The 15,237-nt window shown below is 40.5% G+C and overlaps 63 non-coding genes across 63 annotated transcripts; all 63 read left to right on the forward strand.

The window, feature by feature from the left end:
• Positions 1-811: 811 nt before the first annotated feature.
• On the forward strand, positions 812-884 carry trnav-aac (transfer RNA valine (anticodon AAC)). Its single transcript has one exon. It is a non-coding gene; the product is annotated as a tRNA-Val (tRNA).
• A 526-nt stretch (positions 885-1,410) lies between these two features.
• Positions 1,411-1,483, forward strand: trnav-cac (transfer RNA valine (anticodon CAC)). The gene has a single exon. It is a non-coding gene; the product is annotated as a tRNA-Val (tRNA).
• A 576-nt stretch (positions 1,484-2,059) lies between these two features.
• Positions 2,060-2,132, forward strand: trnav-aac (transfer RNA valine (anticodon AAC)). Its single transcript has one exon. It is a non-coding gene; the product is annotated as a tRNA-Val (tRNA).
• Positions 2,133-2,236: 104 nt separating this feature from the next.
• Positions 2,237-2,309, forward strand: trnav-aac (transfer RNA valine (anticodon AAC)). Its single transcript has one exon. It is a non-coding gene; the product is annotated as a tRNA-Val (tRNA).
• Positions 2,310-2,413: 104 nt separating this feature from the next.
• On the forward strand, positions 2,414-2,486 carry trnav-aac (transfer RNA valine (anticodon AAC)). Its single transcript has one exon. It is a non-coding gene; the product is annotated as a tRNA-Val (tRNA).
• Positions 2,487-2,590: 104 nt separating this feature from the next.
• trnav-aac (transfer RNA valine (anticodon AAC)) lies at positions 2,591-2,663 on the forward strand. The gene has a single exon. It is a non-coding gene; the product is annotated as a tRNA-Val (tRNA).
• A 104-nt stretch (positions 2,664-2,767) lies between these two features.
• Positions 2,768-2,840, forward strand: trnav-aac (transfer RNA valine (anticodon AAC)). Its single transcript has one exon. It is a non-coding gene; the product is annotated as a tRNA-Val (tRNA).
• Positions 2,841-2,944: 104 nt separating this feature from the next.
• Positions 2,945-3,017, forward strand: trnav-cac (transfer RNA valine (anticodon CAC)). Its single transcript has one exon. It is a non-coding gene; the product is annotated as a tRNA-Val (tRNA).
• Positions 3,018-3,121: 104 nt separating this feature from the next.
• Positions 3,122-3,194, forward strand: trnav-cac (transfer RNA valine (anticodon CAC)). Its single transcript has one exon. It is a non-coding gene; the product is annotated as a tRNA-Val (tRNA).
• A 104-nt stretch (positions 3,195-3,298) lies between these two features.
• Positions 3,299-3,371, forward strand: trnav-aac (transfer RNA valine (anticodon AAC)). Its single transcript has one exon. It is a non-coding gene; the product is annotated as a tRNA-Val (tRNA).
• Positions 3,372-3,475: 104 nt separating this feature from the next.
• trnav-aac (transfer RNA valine (anticodon AAC)) lies at positions 3,476-3,548 on the forward strand. Its single transcript has one exon. It is a non-coding gene; the product is annotated as a tRNA-Val (tRNA).
• A 104-nt stretch (positions 3,549-3,652) lies between these two features.
• On the forward strand, positions 3,653-3,725 carry trnav-aac (transfer RNA valine (anticodon AAC)). Its single transcript has one exon. It is a non-coding gene; the product is annotated as a tRNA-Val (tRNA).
• Positions 3,726-3,829: 104 nt separating this feature from the next.
• Positions 3,830-3,902, forward strand: trnav-aac (transfer RNA valine (anticodon AAC)). The gene has a single exon. It is a non-coding gene; the product is annotated as a tRNA-Val (tRNA).
• A 104-nt stretch (positions 3,903-4,006) lies between these two features.
• On the forward strand, positions 4,007-4,079 carry trnav-aac (transfer RNA valine (anticodon AAC)). The gene has a single exon. It is a non-coding gene; the product is annotated as a tRNA-Val (tRNA).
• Positions 4,080-4,183: 104 nt separating this feature from the next.
• On the forward strand, positions 4,184-4,256 carry trnav-cac (transfer RNA valine (anticodon CAC)). Its single transcript has one exon. It is a non-coding gene; the product is annotated as a tRNA-Val (tRNA).
• A 104-nt stretch (positions 4,257-4,360) lies between these two features.
• trnav-aac (transfer RNA valine (anticodon AAC)) lies at positions 4,361-4,433 on the forward strand. The gene has a single exon. It is a non-coding gene; the product is annotated as a tRNA-Val (tRNA).
• A 104-nt stretch (positions 4,434-4,537) lies between these two features.
• trnav-aac (transfer RNA valine (anticodon AAC)) lies at positions 4,538-4,610 on the forward strand. Its single transcript has one exon. It is a non-coding gene; the product is annotated as a tRNA-Val (tRNA).
• A 104-nt stretch (positions 4,611-4,714) lies between these two features.
• On the forward strand, positions 4,715-4,787 carry trnav-aac (transfer RNA valine (anticodon AAC)). The gene has a single exon. It is a non-coding gene; the product is annotated as a tRNA-Val (tRNA).
• A 105-nt stretch (positions 4,788-4,892) lies between these two features.
• On the forward strand, positions 4,893-4,965 carry trnav-aac (transfer RNA valine (anticodon AAC)). The gene has a single exon. It is a non-coding gene; the product is annotated as a tRNA-Val (tRNA).
• Positions 4,966-5,069: 104 nt separating this feature from the next.
• trnav-cac (transfer RNA valine (anticodon CAC)) lies at positions 5,070-5,142 on the forward strand. Its single transcript has one exon. It is a non-coding gene; the product is annotated as a tRNA-Val (tRNA).
• Positions 5,143-5,424: 282 nt separating this feature from the next.
• On the forward strand, positions 5,425-5,497 carry trnav-aac (transfer RNA valine (anticodon AAC)). The gene has a single exon. It is a non-coding gene; the product is annotated as a tRNA-Val (tRNA).
• A 103-nt stretch (positions 5,498-5,600) lies between these two features.
• On the forward strand, positions 5,601-5,673 carry trnav-aac (transfer RNA valine (anticodon AAC)). Its single transcript has one exon. It is a non-coding gene; the product is annotated as a tRNA-Val (tRNA).
• Positions 5,674-5,777: 104 nt separating this feature from the next.
• Positions 5,778-5,850, forward strand: trnav-cac (transfer RNA valine (anticodon CAC)). The gene has a single exon. It is a non-coding gene; the product is annotated as a tRNA-Val (tRNA).
• Positions 5,851-5,954: 104 nt separating this feature from the next.
• trnav-cac (transfer RNA valine (anticodon CAC)) lies at positions 5,955-6,027 on the forward strand. Its single transcript has one exon. It is a non-coding gene; the product is annotated as a tRNA-Val (tRNA).
• A 104-nt stretch (positions 6,028-6,131) lies between these two features.
• On the forward strand, positions 6,132-6,204 carry trnav-aac (transfer RNA valine (anticodon AAC)). The gene has a single exon. It is a non-coding gene; the product is annotated as a tRNA-Val (tRNA).
• A 104-nt stretch (positions 6,205-6,308) lies between these two features.
• trnav-aac (transfer RNA valine (anticodon AAC)) lies at positions 6,309-6,381 on the forward strand. The gene has a single exon. It is a non-coding gene; the product is annotated as a tRNA-Val (tRNA).
• A 282-nt stretch (positions 6,382-6,663) lies between these two features.
• trnav-aac (transfer RNA valine (anticodon AAC)) lies at positions 6,664-6,736 on the forward strand. The gene has a single exon. It is a non-coding gene; the product is annotated as a tRNA-Val (tRNA).
• Positions 6,737-6,839: 103 nt separating this feature from the next.
• trnav-aac (transfer RNA valine (anticodon AAC)) lies at positions 6,840-6,912 on the forward strand. Its single transcript has one exon. It is a non-coding gene; the product is annotated as a tRNA-Val (tRNA).
• A 104-nt stretch (positions 6,913-7,016) lies between these two features.
• On the forward strand, positions 7,017-7,089 carry trnav-cac (transfer RNA valine (anticodon CAC)). Its single transcript has one exon. It is a non-coding gene; the product is annotated as a tRNA-Val (tRNA).
• A 104-nt stretch (positions 7,090-7,193) lies between these two features.
• Positions 7,194-7,266, forward strand: trnav-cac (transfer RNA valine (anticodon CAC)). Its single transcript has one exon. It is a non-coding gene; the product is annotated as a tRNA-Val (tRNA).
• A 104-nt stretch (positions 7,267-7,370) lies between these two features.
• Positions 7,371-7,443, forward strand: trnav-cac (transfer RNA valine (anticodon CAC)). The gene has a single exon. It is a non-coding gene; the product is annotated as a tRNA-Val (tRNA).
• Positions 7,444-7,547: 104 nt separating this feature from the next.
• On the forward strand, positions 7,548-7,620 carry trnav-aac (transfer RNA valine (anticodon AAC)). Its single transcript has one exon. It is a non-coding gene; the product is annotated as a tRNA-Val (tRNA).
• A 104-nt stretch (positions 7,621-7,724) lies between these two features.
• Positions 7,725-7,797, forward strand: trnav-cac (transfer RNA valine (anticodon CAC)). The gene has a single exon. It is a non-coding gene; the product is annotated as a tRNA-Val (tRNA).
• Positions 7,798-7,901: 104 nt separating this feature from the next.
• trnav-cac (transfer RNA valine (anticodon CAC)) lies at positions 7,902-7,974 on the forward strand. The gene has a single exon. It is a non-coding gene; the product is annotated as a tRNA-Val (tRNA).
• A 104-nt stretch (positions 7,975-8,078) lies between these two features.
• trnav-aac (transfer RNA valine (anticodon AAC)) lies at positions 8,079-8,151 on the forward strand. The gene has a single exon. It is a non-coding gene; the product is annotated as a tRNA-Val (tRNA).
• Positions 8,152-8,255: 104 nt separating this feature from the next.
• Positions 8,256-8,328, forward strand: trnav-cac (transfer RNA valine (anticodon CAC)). Its single transcript has one exon. It is a non-coding gene; the product is annotated as a tRNA-Val (tRNA).
• Positions 8,329-8,432: 104 nt separating this feature from the next.
• On the forward strand, positions 8,433-8,505 carry trnav-cac (transfer RNA valine (anticodon CAC)). The gene has a single exon. It is a non-coding gene; the product is annotated as a tRNA-Val (tRNA).
• A 104-nt stretch (positions 8,506-8,609) lies between these two features.
• trnav-aac (transfer RNA valine (anticodon AAC)) lies at positions 8,610-8,682 on the forward strand. Its single transcript has one exon. It is a non-coding gene; the product is annotated as a tRNA-Val (tRNA).
• A 104-nt stretch (positions 8,683-8,786) lies between these two features.
• Positions 8,787-8,859, forward strand: trnav-aac (transfer RNA valine (anticodon AAC)). Its single transcript has one exon. It is a non-coding gene; the product is annotated as a tRNA-Val (tRNA).
• A 104-nt stretch (positions 8,860-8,963) lies between these two features.
• On the forward strand, positions 8,964-9,036 carry trnav-aac (transfer RNA valine (anticodon AAC)). Its single transcript has one exon. It is a non-coding gene; the product is annotated as a tRNA-Val (tRNA).
• Positions 9,037-9,140: 104 nt separating this feature from the next.
• Positions 9,141-9,213, forward strand: trnav-aac (transfer RNA valine (anticodon AAC)). The gene has a single exon. It is a non-coding gene; the product is annotated as a tRNA-Val (tRNA).
• A 105-nt stretch (positions 9,214-9,318) lies between these two features.
• Positions 9,319-9,391, forward strand: trnav-aac (transfer RNA valine (anticodon AAC)). Its single transcript has one exon. It is a non-coding gene; the product is annotated as a tRNA-Val (tRNA).
• Positions 9,392-9,494: 103 nt separating this feature from the next.
• trnav-aac (transfer RNA valine (anticodon AAC)) lies at positions 9,495-9,567 on the forward strand. The gene has a single exon. It is a non-coding gene; the product is annotated as a tRNA-Val (tRNA).
• Positions 9,568-9,671: 104 nt separating this feature from the next.
• trnav-cac (transfer RNA valine (anticodon CAC)) lies at positions 9,672-9,744 on the forward strand. Its single transcript has one exon. It is a non-coding gene; the product is annotated as a tRNA-Val (tRNA).
• A 282-nt stretch (positions 9,745-10,026) lies between these two features.
• Positions 10,027-10,099, forward strand: trnav-aac (transfer RNA valine (anticodon AAC)). The gene has a single exon. It is a non-coding gene; the product is annotated as a tRNA-Val (tRNA).
• Positions 10,100-10,200: 101 nt separating this feature from the next.
• trnav-aac (transfer RNA valine (anticodon AAC)) lies at positions 10,201-10,273 on the forward strand. The gene has a single exon. It is a non-coding gene; the product is annotated as a tRNA-Val (tRNA).
• A 281-nt stretch (positions 10,274-10,554) lies between these two features.
• Positions 10,555-10,627, forward strand: trnav-cac (transfer RNA valine (anticodon CAC)). Its single transcript has one exon. It is a non-coding gene; the product is annotated as a tRNA-Val (tRNA).
• A 277-nt stretch (positions 10,628-10,904) lies between these two features.
• trnav-aac (transfer RNA valine (anticodon AAC)) lies at positions 10,905-10,977 on the forward strand. Its single transcript has one exon. It is a non-coding gene; the product is annotated as a tRNA-Val (tRNA).
• Positions 10,978-11,081: 104 nt separating this feature from the next.
• On the forward strand, positions 11,082-11,154 carry trnav-aac (transfer RNA valine (anticodon AAC)). The gene has a single exon. It is a non-coding gene; the product is annotated as a tRNA-Val (tRNA).
• A 281-nt stretch (positions 11,155-11,435) lies between these two features.
• On the forward strand, positions 11,436-11,508 carry trnav-cac (transfer RNA valine (anticodon CAC)). Its single transcript has one exon. It is a non-coding gene; the product is annotated as a tRNA-Val (tRNA).
• Positions 11,509-11,612: 104 nt separating this feature from the next.
• On the forward strand, positions 11,613-11,685 carry trnav-aac (transfer RNA valine (anticodon AAC)). The gene has a single exon. It is a non-coding gene; the product is annotated as a tRNA-Val (tRNA).
• Positions 11,686-11,789: 104 nt separating this feature from the next.
• On the forward strand, positions 11,790-11,862 carry trnav-aac (transfer RNA valine (anticodon AAC)). The gene has a single exon. It is a non-coding gene; the product is annotated as a tRNA-Val (tRNA).
• A 282-nt stretch (positions 11,863-12,144) lies between these two features.
• On the forward strand, positions 12,145-12,217 carry trnav-aac (transfer RNA valine (anticodon AAC)). The gene has a single exon. It is a non-coding gene; the product is annotated as a tRNA-Val (tRNA).
• Positions 12,218-12,321: 104 nt separating this feature from the next.
• On the forward strand, positions 12,322-12,394 carry trnav-aac (transfer RNA valine (anticodon AAC)). The gene has a single exon. It is a non-coding gene; the product is annotated as a tRNA-Val (tRNA).
• Positions 12,395-12,498: 104 nt separating this feature from the next.
• On the forward strand, positions 12,499-12,571 carry trnav-aac (transfer RNA valine (anticodon AAC)). Its single transcript has one exon. It is a non-coding gene; the product is annotated as a tRNA-Val (tRNA).
• A 101-nt stretch (positions 12,572-12,672) lies between these two features.
• trnav-aac (transfer RNA valine (anticodon AAC)) lies at positions 12,673-12,745 on the forward strand. The gene has a single exon. It is a non-coding gene; the product is annotated as a tRNA-Val (tRNA).
• Positions 12,746-13,380: 635 nt separating this feature from the next.
• trnav-aac (transfer RNA valine (anticodon AAC)) lies at positions 13,381-13,453 on the forward strand. The gene has a single exon. It is a non-coding gene; the product is annotated as a tRNA-Val (tRNA).
• Positions 13,454-13,557: 104 nt separating this feature from the next.
• Positions 13,558-13,630, forward strand: trnav-aac (transfer RNA valine (anticodon AAC)). The gene has a single exon. It is a non-coding gene; the product is annotated as a tRNA-Val (tRNA).
• Positions 13,631-13,731: 101 nt separating this feature from the next.
• trnav-aac (transfer RNA valine (anticodon AAC)) lies at positions 13,732-13,804 on the forward strand. Its single transcript has one exon. It is a non-coding gene; the product is annotated as a tRNA-Val (tRNA).
• Positions 13,805-14,175: 371 nt separating this feature from the next.
• Positions 14,176-14,248, forward strand: trnav-aac (transfer RNA valine (anticodon AAC)). Its single transcript has one exon. It is a non-coding gene; the product is annotated as a tRNA-Val (tRNA).
• Positions 14,249-14,492: 244 nt separating this feature from the next.
• trnav-aac (transfer RNA valine (anticodon AAC)) lies at positions 14,493-14,565 on the forward strand. Its single transcript has one exon. It is a non-coding gene; the product is annotated as a tRNA-Val (tRNA).
• Positions 14,566-14,809: 244 nt separating this feature from the next.
• Positions 14,810-14,882, forward strand: trnav-aac (transfer RNA valine (anticodon AAC)). Its single transcript has one exon. It is a non-coding gene; the product is annotated as a tRNA-Val (tRNA).
• A 247-nt stretch (positions 14,883-15,129) lies between these two features.
• trnav-aac (transfer RNA valine (anticodon AAC)) lies at positions 15,130-15,202 on the forward strand. Its single transcript has one exon. It is a non-coding gene; the product is annotated as a tRNA-Val (tRNA).
• Positions 15,203-15,237: the final 35 nt, after the last annotated feature.

Consider the following 15,237-nt stretch of genomic DNA (forward strand, 5'->3'; position numbering starts at 1 on the left):
AAGATGGGTGTTAAAGATATGTGCTCTCAAATGGGTTGCTACTTGCATGTATGCTTGTACCAATGTTCCTTTGATATTTTGTTGCTTTGTATAAAGTCTCACTTCTTCCACACGGTGAGACGAGACAGGTTATGTGTAGTTAGTCCACTGTCAATATAGTGATGCATTTTCGGTTTGTTGATCCTGTAAAAAGTCGGACGCGTTACTACTGCTGCGTAGTACCACTCTGCCAACAATGAGGAAATTGAACCTTCTTGTGCTGCGCGAGTTCTTTAGGTTACGACTACATTACATTGCATGATACCGTGTTATCAATTTTGCACCGTTCGTTACCTTGAAACGTCGCTGACGAGTCACGACTTCTCTATTTGATATATTAACAAATGCAAGTAGTCTTTGTTGACTAGCACCTTATTTTCTGTAAATAGTATGGTCTATACGCTCAAGCTATTTGACTTGCCATTTTGGTGTTCACTATACGACCTCTGGTGGACAAACGTACAAACTGCCTTTATGCGAGCTTTTTTGCGACCCCTTATTTTACCGGACTGGGCCATCTCAAATTGAGTTTAATTTATTCATTACCAGCCCTATTTTACCCTAACATTTGAAAAAAATAGGAAGGAATACATAAATAAGCTCCTGTGATTGAGTGATTGGACTGTGAAAAGATAAATAATTGTCAAGAGCAGTGTTAAGATTATACTCACATAATGTGAGTATATGTCACGAAACACAACTTCTTGTGGGTTGACCTACTGCCATGTAGTATATTCGATAAAGGTTAAACAAAATCGACAATGTGATAGAAGTTTCCGTAGTGTAGTGGTTATCACGTTCGCCTAACACGCGAAAGGTCCCCGGTTCGAGACCGGGCGGAAACATGTTTTTTATTTTTTATTTTTGGGTGCGATTTGTACACGTGGCAAAACCCACACTGTACAAATGGCAAAGCACAATCCAACCAACAATATATAAATGACATGATTTTTAGTATCTTGGAGTCTTCATCGGTTTCCGTAGTGTTGTGGTTATCACTTTCGCCTAACACGCGAAAGCCATTTCCATACCTGTCAACCCCGGGCTGTGCTGAATCTTACAAAAATTGTAATTTGCCCGTTTTTGGATTTAATCTCACATAGTATCTATATATAATCTTACACAGTGTTTATCGCTCAACGGGGGGGGGGGGGGGGTGTTGGGGTGAACTTTCCTCGTGAAAGTCTGCCGAAGTTTGCTAACGGACGCTCCGGATTAGAGCCGAAATGGGCAAGACAAGATCGGTCTATTAAATAACGAATTTAGAATTTTTCCGCGGCTGACCTTCGCGCGTGAGGTGAACATGATGTGCCTGAGAATCTGAATCTCCGTTTCAACGAAAGACTCTTGAGCTGTTTGGTCGGCTAAGACGTTTCCGTAGTGTAGTGGTTATCACGTTCGCCTCACACGCGAAAGGTCCCCGGTTCGAAACCGGGCGGAAACATGCATTTTTGGGTGCGCAATTTGTACAAATGGTGAACTCCACAATCCGACGAAACAACAGTATATAAACGAGGAGATTTTTGTGCATCTGGGTATATTTGTAGGTTTCCGTAGTGTAGTGGTTATCACGTTCCCCTCACACGCGAAAGGTCCGCAGTTCGAAACCGGGCGGAAACATGTTGTTTTCGGTGCGCAATTTGTTCCAATGGTAAAATCCACAATCCGACGAAAAAACAATATAAAAACGTGAAGATTTTTGTGCATCTAAGGATCTTTAGAAGTTTCCATAGTGTAGTGGTTATCACGTTTGCCTAATGGGGGCGGAGGGGTTGGGGGTTGGTGGTTGCGGGTTGGGGGGGAGGGGCTGATCCTTCATGCTACTCCATTTATTTTAAGCTTTATGGTATTTACTGTAAACTCATTGCACTGAAAGAATAAGAGGTTGAAACAAAACCTGTTTAAACAGATTTCTATTCACAAAGAACATGCACTGCCTGACTGTATACAAAAATTTAATCCAAGGATGAAATAAATAGGTTAAAAAAAAAAAAAAGTACGATAACATTTTCGATAACAGGTTTCCGTAGTGTAGTGGTTATCACGTTCGCCTAACACGTGAAAGGTCCCTGGTTTGAGACCGGGCGGAAACATGGTCTTTTTTGTGTGTGGATGATTTGAGCAAATGGTAAAATTAGCAATCCGCCAAAACAACATATAAATGAGAAGATTTTTGTACATCTAAAAATTTTCACAAGTTTCCGTAGTGTAGTGGTTATCACGTTTGCCTAACACGCAGAAGGTCCCCTATTCAAGACCGGGCGGAAACATGTTCTTTTTTGTGTGTGGATGATTTGAGCAAATGGCAAAATTTGCAATCCGCCAAAACAACATATAAATGTGAAGATTTTTGTACATCTAAATATTTTTGCAAGTTTCGGTAGTGTAGTGGTTATCACGTTCGCCTAACACGCGAAATGTCCCTGGTTCGAGACCGGGCGGAAACATGTTCTTTTTTGTGTGTGGATGATTTGAGCAAATGGTTAAATCAGCAATCCGACAAAACAACAAATAAATGAGAAGATTTTTGTACATCTAAGTTTCTTCACAAGTTTCCGTAGTGTAGTGGTTATCACGTTCGCCTAACACGCGAAAGGTCCCCGATTCGAGACCGGGCGGAAACGTGTTCTTTTTTGTGTGTGGATGATTTGAGCAAATGGCAAAATCTGCAATCCGCCAAAACAACATATAAATGAGAAGATTTTTGTACATCTAAAAACTTTCACAAGTTTCCGTAGTGTAGTGGTTATCACGTTTGCCTAACACGCAAAAGGTCCCCGTTTCGAGACCGGGCGGAAACATGTTCTTTTTTGTGTGTGGATGATTTGAGCAAATGGCAAAATCTGCAATCCGCCAAAACAACATATAAATGAGAAGATTTTTGTACATCTAAAAGTTTTCACAAGTTTCCGTAGTGTAGTGGTTATCACATTCGCTTCACACGCGAAAGGTCCCCGTTTCGAGACCGGGCGGAAACATGTTCTTTTTTGTGTGTGGATGATTTGAGCAAATGGCAAAATCTGCAATCCGCCAAAACAACATATAAATGAGAAGATTTTTGTACATCTAGATATTTTCACAAGTTTCCGTAGTGTAGTGGTTATCACGTTCGCCTCACACGCTAAAGGTCCCCGTTTCGAGACCGGGCGGAAACATGTTCTTTTTTGTGTGTGGATGATTTGAGCAAATGGCAAAATCTGCAATCCGCCAAAACAACATATAAATGAGAAGATTTTTGACCATCTAGATATTTTCACAAGTTTCCGTAGTGTAGTGGTTATCACGTTCGCCTAACACGCGAAAGGTCCCCGATTCGAGACCGGGCGGAAACATGTTCTTTTTTGTGTGTGGATGATTTGAGCAAATGGCAAAATCTGCAATCCGCCAAAACAACATATAAATGAGAAGATTTTTGACCATCTAGATAGTTTCACGAGTTTCCGTAGTGTAGTGGTTATCACGTTCGCCTAACACGCGAAAGGTCCCTGGTTCGAGACCGGGCGGAAACATGTTCTTTTTTGTGTGTGGATGATTTGAGCAAATGGCAAAATTTGCAATCCGCCAAAACAACATATAAATGAGAAGATTTTTGTACATCTAAATATTTTCACAAGTTTCTGTAGTGTAGTGGTTATCACGTTCGCCTAACACGCGAAAGGTCCCTGGTTCGAGACCGGGCGGAAACATGTTCTTTTTTGTGTGTGGATGATTTGAGCAAATGGTTAAATCAGCAATCCGACAAAACAACATATAAATGAGAAGATTTTTGTACATCTAAGTTTCTTCACAAGTTTCCGTAGTGTAGTGGTTATCACGTTCGCCTAACATGCGAAAGGTCCCCGATTCGAGACCGGGCGGAAACATGTTCTTTTTTGTGTGTGGATGATTCGAGCAAATGGCAAAATCTGCAATCCGCCAAAACAACATATAAATGAGAAGATTTTTGACCATCTAGATATTTTCACAAGTTTCCGTAGTGTAGTGGTTATCACGTTCGCCTAACACGCGAAAGGTCCCCGATTCGAGACCGGGCGGAAACATGTTCTTTTTTGTGTGTGGATGATTTGAGCAAATGGCAAAATCTGCAATCCGCCAAAACAACATATAAATGAGAAGATTTTTGACCATCTAGATAGTTTCACAAGTTTCCGTAGTGTAGTGGTTATCACGTTCGCCTCACACGCGAAAGGTTCCTGGTTCGAGACCGGGCGGAAACATGTTCTTTTTTGTGTGTGGATGATTTGAGCAAATGGCAAAATTTGCAATCCGCCAAAACAACATATAAATGAGAAGATTTTTGTACATCTAAATATTTTCACAAGTTTCTGTAGTGTAGTGGTTATCACGTTCGCCTAACACGCGAAAGGTCCCTGGTTCGAGACCGGGCGGGAACATGTTCTTTTTTGTGTGTGGATGATTTGAGCAAATGGTTAAATCAGCAATCCGACAAAACAACATATAAATGAGAAGATTTTTGTACATCTAAGTTTCTTCACAAGTTTCCGTAGTGTAGTGGTTATCACGTTCGCCTAACATGCGAAAGGTCCCCGATTCGAGACCGGGCGGAAACATGTTCTTTTTTGTGTGTGGATGATTTGAGCAAATGGCAAAATCTGTAATCCGCCAAAACAACATATAGATGAGATGATTTTTGTACATCTAAAAATTTTCACAAGTTTCCGTAGTGTAGTGGTTATCACGTTCGCCTAACACGCGAAAGGTCCCCATTTAGAGACCGGGCGGAAACAGGTTCTTTTTTGTGTGTGGATGATTTGAACAAATGGCAAAATTTGCAATCCGCCAAAACAACATATAAATGAGAAGATTTTTTTTACATCTAGATGTTTTCACAAGTTTCCGTAGTGTAGTGGTTATCACGTTCGCCTAACACGCGAAAGGTCCCTGGTTCGACACCGGGCGGAAACATGTTCTTTTTTGTGTGTGGATGATTTGAGCAAATGGCAAAATTTGCAATCCGCCAAAACAACATATAAATGAGAAGATTTTTGTACATCTAAAAATTTTTACAAGTTTCCGTAGTGTAGTGGTTATCACATTCGCTTCACACGCGAAAGGTCCCCGATTCGAGACCGGGCGGAAACATGTTCTTTTTTGTGTGTGGATGATTTGAGCAAATGGCAAAATCTGCAATCCGCCAAAACAACATATAGATGAGAAGATTTTTGTACATCTAAAAATTTTCACAAGTTTCCGTAGTGTAGTGGTTATCACGTTTGCCTAACACGCGAAAGGTTCCCTATTCAAGACCGGGCGGAAACATGTTCTTTTTTGTGTGTGGATGATTTGAGCAAATGGCAAAATTTGCAATCCGCCAAAACAACATATAAATGAGAAGATTTTTTTTACATCTAGATGTTTTCACAAGTTTCCGTAGTGTAGTGGTTATCACGTTCTCCTAACACGCGAAAGGTCCCTGGTTCGACACCGGGCGGAAACATGTTCTTTTTTGTGTGTGGATGATTTGAGCAAATGGTAAAATCAGTAATCCGACAAAACAACATATAAATGAGAAGATTTTTGTACATTTAAAATTTTCACAAGTTTCTGTAGTGTAGTGGTTATCACGTTCGCCTAACATGCGAAAGGTCCCCGTTTAGAGACCGGGCGGAAACATGTTCTTTTTTGTGTGTGGATGATTTGAACAAATGGCAAAATCTGCAATCCGCCAAAACAACATATAAATGAGAAGATTTTTGTACATCTAAGTGTCTTCACAAGTTTCCGTAGTGTAGTGGTTATCACGTTCGCCTCACACGCGAAAGGTCCCCGTTTCGAGACCGGGCGGAAACATGTTCTTTTTTGTGTGTGGATGATTTGAGCAAATGGCAAAATCTGCAATCCGCCAAAACAACATATAAATGAGAAGATTTTTGACCATCTAGATAATTTCACAAGTTTCCGTAGTGTAGTGGTTATCACGTTCGCCTCACACGCGAAAGGTCCCTGGTTCGAGACCGGGCGGAAACATGTTCTTTTTTGTGTGTGGATGATTTGAGCAAATGGCAAAATTTGCAATCCGCCAAAACAACATATAAATGAGAAGATTTTTGTACATCTAAATATTTTCGCAAGTTTCCGTAGTGTAGTGGTTATCACGTTCGCCTAACACGCGAAAGGTCCCTGGTTCGAGACCGGGCGGAAACATGTTCTTTTTTGTGTGTGGATGATTTGAGCAAATGGTTAAATCAGCAATCCGACAAAACAACATATAAATGAGAAGATTTTTGTACATCTAAGTTTCTTCACAAGTTTCCGTAATGTAGTGGTTATCACGTTCGCCTAACACGCGAAAGGTCCCCGATTCGAGACCGGGCGGAAACATGTTCTTTTTTGTGTGTGGATGATTTGAGCAAATGGCAAAATCTGCAATCCGCCAAAACAACATATAGATGAGAAGATTTTTGTACATCTAAAAATTTTCACAAGTTTCCGTAGTGTAGTGGTTATCACGTTTGCCTAACACGCGAAAGGTTCCCTATTCAAGACCGGGCGGAAACATGTTCTTTTTTGTGTGTGGATGATTTGAGCAAATGGCAAAATTTGCAATCCGCCAAAACAACATATAAATGAGAAGATTTTTTTTACATCTAGATGTTTTCACAAGTTTCCGTAGTGTAGTGGTTATCACGTTCTCCTAACACGCGAAAGGTCCCTGGTTCGACACCGGGCGGAAACATGTTCATTTTTGTGTGTGGATGATTTGAGCAAATGGTAAAATCAGTAATCCGACAAAACAACATATAAATGAGAAGATTTTTGTACATTTAAAATTTTCACAAGTTTCTGTAGTGTAGTGGTTATCACGTTCGCCTAACATGCGAAAGGTCCCCGTTTAGAGACCGGGCGGAAACATGTTCTTTTTTGTGTGTGGATGATTTGAACAAATGGCAAAATCTGCAATCCGCCAAAACAACATATAAATGAGAAGATTTTTGTACATCTAAGTGTCTTCACAAGTTTCCGTAGTGTAGTGGTTATCACGTTCGCCGCACACGCGAAAGGTCCCCGTTTCGAGACCGGGCGGAAACATGTTCTTTTTTGTGTGTGGATGATTTGAGCAAATGGCGAAATCTGCAATCCGCCAAAACAACATATAAATGAGAAGATTTTTGTACATCTAAAAATTTTCACAAGTTTCCGTAGTGTAGTGGTTATCACATTCGCTTCACACGCGAAAGGTCCCCGTTTCGAGACCGGGCGGAAACATGTTCTTTTTTGTGTGTGGATGATTTGAGCAAATGGCAAAATCTGCAATCCGCCAAAACAACATATAAATGAGAAGATTTTTGACCATCTAGATAATTTCACAAGTTTCCGTAGTGTAGTGGTTATCACGTTCGCCTCACACGCGAAAGGTCCCTGGTTCGAGACCGGGCGGAAATATGTCCTTTTTTGTGTGTGGATGATTTGAGCAAATGGCAAAATTTGCAATCCGCCAAAACAACATATAAATGAGAAGATTTTTGTACATCTAAGTATTTTCACAAGTTTCCGTAGTGTAGTGGTTATCACGTTCGCCTAACACGCGAAAGGTCCCTGGTTCGAGACCGGGCGGAAACATGTTCTTTTCTGTGTGTGGATGATTTGAGCAAATGGTTAAATCAGCAATCCGACAAAACAACATATAAATGAGAAGATTTTTGACTATTTAGATAATTTCACAAGTTTCCGTAGTGTAGTGGTTATCACGTTCGCCTCACACGCGAAAGGTCCCTGGTTCGAGACCGGGCGGAAATATGTTCTTTTTTGTGTGTGGATGATTTGAGCAAATGGCAAAATTTGCAATCCGCCAAAACAACATATAAATGAGAAGATTTTTGTACATCTAAAAATTTTCACAAGTTTCCGTAGTGTAGTGGTTATCACGTTCGCCTCACACGCGAAAGGTCCCCGTTTCGAGACCGGGCGGAAACATGTTCTTTTTTGTGTGTGGATGATTTGAGCAAATGGCAAAATCTGCAATCCGCCAAAACAACATATAAATGAGAAGATTTTTGACCATCTAGATATTTTCACAAGTTTCCGTAGTGTAGTGGTTATCACTTTCGCCTAACACGCGAAAGGTCCCCGATTCGAGACCGGGCGGAAACATGTTTTTTTTTGTGTGTGGATGATTTGAGCAAATGGCAAAATCTGCAATCCGCCAAAACAACATATAAATGAGAAGATTTGTGACCATCTAGATAATTTCACAAGTTTCCGTAGTGTAGTGGTTATCACGTTCGCCTCACACGCGAAAGGTCCCTGGTTCGAGACCAGGCGGAAACATGTTCTTTTTTGTGTGTGGATGATTTGACCAAATGGCAAAATCTGCAATCCGCCAAAACAACATATAAATGAGAAGATTTTTGACTATTTAGATAATTTCACAAGTTTCCGTAGTGTAGTGGTTATCACGTTCGCCTCACACGCGAAAGGTCCCTGGTTCGAGACCGGGCGGAAATATGTTCTTTTTTGTGTGTGGATGATTTGAGCAAATGGCAAAATTTGCAATCCGCCAAAACAACATATAAATGAGAAGATTTTTGTACATCTAAGTATTTTCACAAGTTTCCGTAGTGTAGTGGTTATCACGTTCGCCTAACACGCGAAAGGTCCCTGGTTCGAGACCGGGCGGCAACATGTTCTTTTCTGTGTGTGGATGATTTGAGCAAATGGTTAAATCAGCAATCCGACAAAACAACATATAAATGAGAAGATTTTTGTACATCTAAGTTTCTTCACAAGTTTCCGTAGTGTAGTGGTTATCACGTTCGCCTAACACGCGAGAGGTCCCCGATTCGAGACGGGGCGGAAACATGTTCTTTTTTGTGTGTGGATGATTTGAGCAAATGGCAAAATCTGCAATCCGCCAAAACAACATATAGATGAGAAGATTTTTGTACATCTAAAAATTTTCACAAGTTTCCGTAGTGTAGTGGTTATCACGTTTGCCTAACACGCGAAAGGTCCCCGTTTCGAGACCGGGCGGAAACATGTTCTTTTTTGTGTGTGGATGATTTGAGCAAATGGCAAAATCTGCAATCCGCCAAAACAACATATAAATGAGAAGATTTTTGACCATCTAGATAATTTCACAAGTTTCTGTAGTGTAGTGGTTATCACGTTCGCCTAACACGCGAAAGGTCCCCGATTCGAGACCGGGCGGAAACATGTTCTTTTTTGTGTGTGGATGATTTGAGCAAATGGCAAAATCTGCAATCCGCCAAAACAACATATAGATGAGAAGATTTCTTTTACATCTAGATGTTTTCACAAGTTTCCGTAGTGTAGTGGTTATCACGTTCTCCTAACACGCGAAAGGTCCCTGGTTCGACACCGGGCGGAAACATGTTCTTTTTTGTGTGTGGATGATTTGAGCAAATGGTAAAATCAGTAATCCTACAAAACAACATATAAATGAGAAGATTTTTGTACATTTAAAATTTTCACAAGTTTCTGTAGTGTAGTGGTTATCACGTTCGCCTAACATGCGAAAGGTCCCCGTTTAGAGACCGGGCGGAAACATGTTCTTTTTTGTGTGTGGATGATTTGAACAAATGGCAAAATCTGCAATCCGCCAAAACAACATATAAATGAGAAGATTTTTGTACATCTAAGTGTCTTCACAAGTTTCCGTAGTGTAGTGGTTATCACGTTCGCCTCACACGCGAAAGGTCCCCGTTTCGAGACCGGGCAGAAACATGTTCTTTTTTGTGTGTGGATGATTTGAGCAAATGGCAAAATCTGCAATCCGCCAAAACAACATATAAATGAGAAGATTTTTGTACATCTGTATGTCTTCACAACTTTCCGTAGTGTAGTGGTTATCACGTTTGCCTAACACGCGAAAGGTCCCCGATTCGAGACTGGGCGGAAACATGTTTTTTTTTTGTGTGTGGATGATTTGAGCAAATGGCAAAATCTGCAATCCGACAAAACAACATATAAATGAGAAGATTTTTGTACATATAAAAATTTTCACAAGTTTCTGTAGTGTAGTGGTTATCACGTTCGCCTAACACGCGAAAGGTCCCCGTTTCGAGACCGGGCGGAAACATGTTCTTTTCTGTGTGTGGATGATTTGAGCAAATGGTTAAATCATCAATCCGCCAAAACATATAAATGAGAAGATTTTTGTACATCTAGATATTTTCACAAGTTTCCGTAGTGTAGTGGTTATCACGTTCGCCTAACATGCGAAAGGTCCCTGGTTTGAGACCGGGCGGAAACATGTTCTTTTTTGTGTGTGTATGATTTGAGCAAATGGTAAAATCAGCAATCCGACAAAACAACATATAAATGAGAAGATTTTTGTACGTCTAAATATCTTCTCAATTTTCCGTATTGTAGTGGTTATCACGTTCGCCTCACATGCGAAAGGTCCCTGATTCGAGACCGGGCGGAAACATGTTCTTTTTTGTGTGTGGATGATTTGAGCAAATGGCAAAATTTGCAATCCGCCAAAACAACATATAAATGAGAAGATTTTTGTACATCTAGATATTTTCACAAGTTTCCGTAGTGTAGTGGTTATCACGTTCGCCTCACACGCGAAAGGTCCCCGTTTCGAGACCGGGCGGAAACATGTTCTTTTTTGTGTGTGGATAATTTGAGCAAATGGCAAATCTGCAGCCAAAACAACATATAAATGAGAAGATTTTTTTACGTCTAAATATTTTCTCAATTTTCCGTATTGTAGTGGTTATCACGTTCGCCTCACATGCGAAAGGTCCCTGATTCGAGACCGGGCGGAAACATGTTCTTTTTTGTGTGTGGATGATTTGAGCAAATGGCAAAATTTGCAATCCGCCAAAACAACATATAAATGAGAAGATTTTTTTTACATCTAGATGTTTTCACAAGTTTCCGTAGTGTAGTGGTTATCACGTTCGCCTAACACGCGAAAGGTCCCTGGTTCGACACCGGGCGGAAACATGTTCTTTTTTGTGTGTGGATGATTTGAGCAAATGGTAAAATCAGCAATCCGACAAAACAACATATAAATGAGAAGATTTTTGTACGTATAAAAATTTTCACAAGTTTCTGTAGTGTAGTGGTTATCACGTTCGCCTAACACGCGAAAGGTCCCCGTTTAGAGACCGGGCGGAAACATGTTCTTTTTTGTGTGTGGATGATTTGAACAAATGGCAAAATCTGCAATCCGCCAAAACAACATATAAATGAGAAGATTTTTGACCATCTAGATATTTTCACAAGTTTCCGAAGTGTAGTGGTTATCACTTTCGCCTAACACGCAAAAGGTCCCGGATTCGAGACCGGGCGGAAACATGTTTTTTTTTGTGTGTGGATGATTTGAGCAAATGGCAAAATCAGCAATCCGCCAAAACAACATATAAATGAGAAGATTTTTGACCATCTAGATAATTTCACAAGTTTCTGTAGTGTAGTGGTTATCACGTTCGCCTCACACGCGAAAGGTCCCTGGTTCGAGACCGGGCGGAAACATGTTCTTTTTTGTGTGTGGATGATTTGAGCAAATGGCAAAATTTGCAATCCGCCAAAACAACATATAAATGAGAAGATTTTTGTACATCTAAATATTTTCGCAAGTTTCCGTAGTGTAGTGGTTATCACGTTCGCCTAACACGCGAAAGGTCCCTGGTTCGAGACCGGGCGGAAACATGTTCTTTTTTGTGTGTGGATGATTTGAACAAATGGCAAAATTTGCAATCCGCCAAAACAACATATAAATGAGAAGATTTTTGTACATCTAAGTTTCTTCACAAGTTTCCGTAATGTAGTGGTTATCACGTTCGCCTAACACGCGAAAGGTCCCCGATTCGAGACCGGGCGGAAACATGTTCTTTTTTGTGTGTGGATGATTTGAGCAAATGGCAAAATCTGCAATCCGCCAAAACAACATATAGATGAGAAGATTTTTGTACATCTAAAAATTTTCACAAGTTTCCGTAGTGTAGTGGTTATCACGTTTGCCTAACACGCGAAAGGTCCCCTATTCAAGACCGGGCGGAAACATGTTCTTTTTTGTGTGTGGATGATTTGAGCAAATGGCATAATTTGCAATCCGCCAAAACAACATATAAATGAGAAGATTTTTTTTACATCTAGATGTTTTCACAAGTTTCCGTAGTGTAGTGGTTATCAAGTTCGCCTAACACGCGAAAGGTCCCTGGTTCGACACCGGGCGGAAACATGTTCTTTTTTGCGTGTGGATGATTTGAGCAAATGGTAAAATCAGCAATCCGACAAAACAACATATAAATGAGAAGATTTTTGTACATCTAAACATTTTCACAAGTTTCCGTAGTGTAGTGGTTATCACGTTCGCCTAACACGCGAAAGGTCCCTGGTTCGAGACTGGGCGGAAACATGTTCTTTTTTGTGTGTGGATGATTTGAGCAAATGGTTAAATCAGCAATCCGACAAAACAACATATAACTGAGAAGATTTTTGTACATCTAAGTTTCTTCACAAGTTTCCGTAGTGTAGTGGTTATCACGTTCGCCTAACACGCGAAAGGTCCCCGATTCGAGACCGGGCGGAAACATGTTCTTTTTTGTGTGTGGATGATTTGAGCAAATGGCGAAATCTGCAATCCGCCAAAACATATAGATGAGAAGATTTTTGTACATCAAAAAATTTTCATAAGTTTCCGTAGTGTAGTGGTTATCACGTTCGCCTAACACGCGAAAGGTCCCTGGTTCAACACCGGGCGGAAACATGTTCTTTTTTGTGTGTGGATGATTTGAGCAAATGGTTAAATCAGCAATCCGACAAAACAACATATAAATGAGAAGATTTTTGTACATATAAAAATTTTCACAAGTTTCTGTAGTGTAGTGGTTATCACGTTCGCCTAACACGCGAAAGGTCCCCGTTTAGAGACCAGGCGGAAACATGTTCTTTTTTGTGTGTGGATGATTTGAGCAAATGGCAAAATCTGCAATCCGCCAAAACAACATATAAATGAGAAGATTTTTGTACATCTAAGTGTCTTCACAAGTTTCCGTAGTTTAGTGGTTATCACGTTCGCCTCACACGCGAAAGGTCCCCGTTTCGAGACCGGGCGGCAACATGTTCTTTTCTGTGTGTGGATGATTTGAGCAAATGGAAATATCTGCAATCCGCCAAAACAACATATAAATGAGAAGATTTTTGTACATCTATATGTCTTCACAACTTTCCGTAGTGTAGTGGTTATCACGTTTGCCTAACATGCGAAAGGTCCCCGATTCGAGACTGGGCGGAAACATGTTTTTTTTTGTGTGTGGATGATTTGAGCAAATGGCAAAATCTGCAATCCGACAAAACAACATATAAATGAGAAGATTTTTGTACATCTAAAAATTTTCACAAGTTTCTGTAGTGTAGTGGTTATCACGTTCGCCTAACACGCGAAAGGTCCCCGTTTCGAGACCGGGCGGAAACATGTTCTTTTCTGTGTGTGGATGATTTGAGCAAATGGTTAAATCATCAATCCGCCAAAACAACATATAAATGAGAAGATTTTTGTACATCTAGATATTTTCACAAGTTTCCGTAGTGTAGTGGTTATCACGTTCGCCTAACACGCGAAAGGTCCCTGGTTCGAGACCGGGCGGAAACATGTTCTTTTTTGTGTGGTGCCAATTTGAGCAAGTGGCAAAATCTGCAATATGACAAAACATATAAATGAAAAGATTTTTGTACATCTAAGTGTCTTCACAAGTTTCCGTAGTGTAGTGGTTATCACGTTCGCCTAACACGCGAAAGGTCCCCGATTTGAGACCGGGCGGAAACATGTTTTTTTTTGTGTGTGGATAATTTGAGCAAATGGCAAATCTGCAGCCAAAACAACATATAAATGAGAAGATTTTTTTACGTCTAAATATCTTCTCAATTTTCCGTATTGTAGTGGTTATCACGTTCGCCTCACATGCGAAATGTCCCTGATTCGAGACCGGGCGGAAACATGTTACTTTTTGTGTGTGGATGATTTGAGCAAATGGCAAAATCTGTAATCCGTCAAAACAACATATAAATGAGAAGATTTTTGTACATCTAAGTTTGTACATCCTGGTTGGAGACCCGGCGGAAACATGTTTGTTTTTTTGTGGATTTGAGCAAATGGCAAAATCAGCGAGATTTTTGTACATCTAGATATTTTCACAAGTTTCCGTAGTGTAGTGGTTATCACGTTCGCCTAACGCGCGAAAGGTCCCCGGTTCGAGACCGGGCGGTAACATGTTTTTTTTTGTGTGTGGATGATTTGAGCAAATGGCAAAATCAGCAATCCGACAAAACAACAATATATAAATGCGAAGATATTAGTACATCTAAGTATTTTCACAAGTTTATCCCCGGTTCGAGACCGGGCGGAAACATGTTCTTTTTTGTGTGCGGATAATTTGAGCAAATGGCAATCAGCAATCCGACAAAACAACAACATAAAAATGAGAAGATTTCTGTACAATACAGTGTCTCCACAAGTTTCCGTAGTGTAGTGGTTATCACGTTCGCCTAACACGCGAAAGGTCCCCGGTTCGAGACCGGGCGGAAACATGTTTTTTTTTGTGTGTGGATGATTTGAGCAAATGGCAAAATCAGCAATCCGACAAAACAACAATATATAAATGAGAAGATATTAGTACATCTAAGTATTTTCACAAGTTTATCCCCGGTTCGAGACCGGGCGGAAACATGTTCTTTTTTGTGTGCGGATAATTTGAGCAAATGGCAATCAGCAATCCGACAAAACAACAACATAAAAATGAGAAGATTTCTGTACAATACAGTGTCTCCACAAGTTTCCGTAGTGTAGTGGTTATCACGTTCGCCTAACACGCGAAAGGTCCCCGGTTCGAGACCGGGCGGAAACATGTTTTTTTTTTGTGTGTGGATGATTTGAGCAAATGGCAAAATCAGCAATCCGACAAAACAACAATATATAAATGCGAAGATATTAGTACATCTAAGTATTTTCACAATTTTATCCCCGGTTCGAGACCGGGCGGAAACATGTTCTTTTTTGTGTGTGGATAATTTGAGCAAATGGCAAAATCAGCAATCCGACAAAACAACAACATAAAAATGAGAAGATTTCTGTACAATTCAGTGTCTCCACAAGTTTCCGTAGTGTAGTGGTTATCACGTTCGCCTAACACGCGAAAGGTCCCCGGTCCGAGACCGGGCGGAAACATTTTTTGTGCGATGTGTACAAGTGGCATAATCCAG

This window comes from Filicampus tigris, chromosome 17, assembly GCF_054856515.1.
Source record: "Filicampus tigris isolate MCC_2025a chromosome 17, RoL_Ftig_1.0, whole genome shotgun sequence".
NCBI classification, from domain to species: domain Eukaryota; kingdom Metazoa; phylum Chordata; class Actinopteri; order Syngnathiformes; family Syngnathidae; genus Filicampus; species Filicampus tigris.